Raw genomic sequence first — 2,583 nt, forward strand, 5'->3', positions numbered from 1 at the left:
TTATACACCATGCAGGGATTGGTTTACTATGCAAATAGGGTGCATAAAATCACCCAACAGGATTAAGGGACCTTGTGGGGAATGGTCTGTTGTGGTCCAGGTGTGAGGGCCATGCCTTGAAATTGAAAAGGAGTTTCCTTATATAGGCAGCCAATCTAACAGAGGTTTTCAGAGAGAGGGGCACTGGGAGAAAGAGTGAACCTCCTAAAAGAGCTGTAATGCAGGTCAAGAGCTATAACACTGAACATGACACTAGATGGCATGAGACACAGCAGTATGAGCAGCAGGAACCACAGAATCAATAGACAGCTGTGGTTGTGCTTGTCTGCCCAGAGACAGAACTGACTGCATTTGCACAGACTTGCTGGCAGAGCAGGGTGCCACTGGGAACATTATGATAAAGCCAAAGGAGCTGCATTACTTACTCAAGCAGGGCAGAGGCAAGGTCCAGTGAGGTCTAACAGCCTAGAGAAGGGACTGCCTGAGCGCACGGCCAGGAGTTGAGAGGTATCCTTGTTGGAAGCTGTCCTGATTGGTAAACTGCATTCTGTCTCCTGAGTTGTATCCTATTACTTTCAAATTGATCCTGATCCTGAGCTGTAGCCTGTTACTTCCCTAATAAAATACTTACCTGTGAGCATGGTCTGTGAGTTCTGTGTGGCCACTACAATGAATTATCAAACCCAGTGAGAAGTAGAGTGCTGTGGCAGGGAGATGGCTGGTGTCAGAAATAGTAAAGAAGTTGGAGAATAGAGGTATGTTTGACCTCTACCTCACAGGAACAAGCTTTATACTGATCCTGATTTTCATCCCTCCTCCTGAATGTAGACAGGTTTTGTTACTACACTGCCACCATCAAGAAGACATACCAGTTCTAAATACGTATGAACCAAACAACAGAAACAAAATCTGGTTACCTAGTGCTGCTCTGAGAAGAATATATACCACAAATGGGATGGCCTTAACAATCAGGAGTTTATTCTCTTACAGTTTGGAGGCTTTAAGTCTGAATTCAAAGTGCCAGGCTCTAGGGCTTGTGTGAAAGAAAGCCCCTCAACCTTAGGCTTCAGCTCTGCCTCTTGCTCCCAGCCCACTGAAGCTAGAGACTTTTCTTCACTCAGGCAGCTACTGGCTGCTTAGGCTAACAAGCCCAAAGTCGACAAATAAAATGGCACAGTCCCAATGTTACCAAATCACACAGCAGGCCATTAATTCAAGTCTATTGAAAATCCCAAGGTTGGCAGAGTGTGGCAGGCTGCTGAACAATGAAACAGCTACACGCAAGGTACAAGCATGCCATAAGCTAGAGACCATTCCCAAAGCTGTTTCTTATATATGGGAAGCAGACCACATACCCAATGGCAGCTACTCAGCTGCTCACAGGAGATTACCATGGAGTTCATTACCAGTCTCACCATGGGGACTACTACATCCAGCTGCCCAGCCACTCAACCAGGCCTAGCCAAGTTAAAACACAAACTTAACCACCACAAAACTGAAAGGAAAAATAGACAAATTATAGTTGGAAAGTTCAACATTCATCTCTCAACAATTCACTGAACAATTAAACAGAATATCAACAAGAATAATGAAAAATTCAACAACACAATGACCCAACAGAATCTAATCAATATTTATAGAATACTCCACCCAATAGCAGACTATACATTCTTCTCAAGTGCTCATGGAACATATACTAAGATAGACCATGTGTTAGGCCATAAAACAAACCTCAACAAATTTAGACGTGAAATCATACAGAGTGTGCTCTCCAACCACACTGGAATCAAACAAAACTCAAAATCAGAAAGATAGTAGTATCTCCAAACACTTAGACACTAAACAACACACTTTTCATTAATCTAAGGTTCAAGGAGGAACTCTCTAAGGAAATTTTTAAAAGAATACATTTACTGTCATGAATTGAATTGTGTCCCCAAAAAATATATGCTATAAATTCTAACCCCTATACCTGTGCAGGAACAGATCGAGGCGTCAGCCGCAGGGACTCAGGTGAGGAGAGGGAAACCAGGCCACACCCCACAAGCAGTGAGGTGGGAAAGCAGGGAGAGGACAGAAAAGGCAAAGAGGACTGGATGAGATGAGATCGAGGAGTCAGCTGCAGGGACCCAGGTGAGGAGAGGGAACCCAGGCCACGCCCCACAAGCAGCAAGGCAGGAAGGCAGGGAAAGGACAGAAAAGGCAAAGGGGACCAGAACAGATCAAGGAGTCATTCGCAGGGACCCAGGTGAGGAGAGGGAACCCAGGCCATGCCCTATAAGCAGCAAGGCAGGAATGCAGGGAGAGGACAGAAAAGGCAAAGGGGATAGGAACAGATCGAGGAGTCAGCCACAGGGATCCAGGTAACGTTGGTTGGAGAGGTTTCCAACAGCTAAGGGAGACAAATTTGTCTGTTGGTTTGTCCTGCTGTGCTGATGTGTTGCTGTGAGTCTTGAGGCTGTGCCACTGGTGTTTCAAACCCAGTGGGGTGCACATGGTGCATAGGTATCAGCCTGGCTTGCAGACTGAGACAGACTAGGAAGAAGGAGGAGGCCATCCACTTCTCAAAGAATTGGCCAGGGA

The sequence above is a fragment of the Orycteropus afer genome, unplaced genomic scaffold (assembly GCF_000298275.1).
Source record: "Orycteropus afer afer isolate SDZICR_OR568_19922 unplaced genomic scaffold, OryAfe1.0 scaffold01461, whole genome shotgun sequence".
In the NCBI taxonomy this organism is placed as follows: Eukaryota; Metazoa; Chordata; class Mammalia; order Tubulidentata; family Orycteropodidae; genus Orycteropus; species Orycteropus afer.